A 663-nucleotide genomic window follows, 5' to 3' on the forward strand; every position below is an offset into this window, starting at 1 on the left:
GAAACTGGGATTAAAGGTAGAGGGAGCCTAACGCTGTAGCCTGCTGGTTAGCAGGAAAGAGAGGCTCTGCGTTTGTCTCCTAGCTTTTAGTAGTGTGTCTTCCTATATATTGTACAGAGAGGCTTTTACTTAAAAAAAAGCAGAAATAACTAGAGGGATGTGCACTACAGCACTTGACCTCCCAACCTTTCTATGGAGCTCCCTTCCAAGTGGCTCTGTGTGCCCATGCTCCACTCTCAATTGTGGGTCTCCTTAGCAGCAGCAGAAGCAAGAAGTATGGTCTTTAGTAATTTTAGGTAAGTCCCAGACACCTAGTTTCTCTGAAGAAGTTCCTTTCTGCAGAATGGAAGCAGCATTGCCACTGTTTTCTGTGTCTTGACACTACAGTTGAAATGATTTTATCCGAAGAGATGAATTGAGTCCAAATGTCCATAAACCCGTCCTTACAACTGCACTAAAGTCAAATCTATGATTAAGAAATGCACCAAATTCAGTCATGTTCTTCTCAAGTTTCCTTCTGTCTCCTCCACTCAGACCTTGCTTGGCTGCCCAACTCAAGGACTGTAAATGCTACTTTAAGAGTCAGACATTCAAGAGCTAGAGATAGCAGTGCTACCTGCATGTTTCTCTTTTTTATATTGCTGGTATTGCTTTTATATTCTG

Source organism: Hirundo rustica, chromosome 2 (assembly GCF_015227805.2).
Source record: "Hirundo rustica isolate bHirRus1 chromosome 2, bHirRus1.pri.v3, whole genome shotgun sequence".
In the NCBI taxonomy this organism is placed as follows: domain Eukaryota; kingdom Metazoa; phylum Chordata; class Aves; order Passeriformes; family Hirundinidae; genus Hirundo; species Hirundo rustica.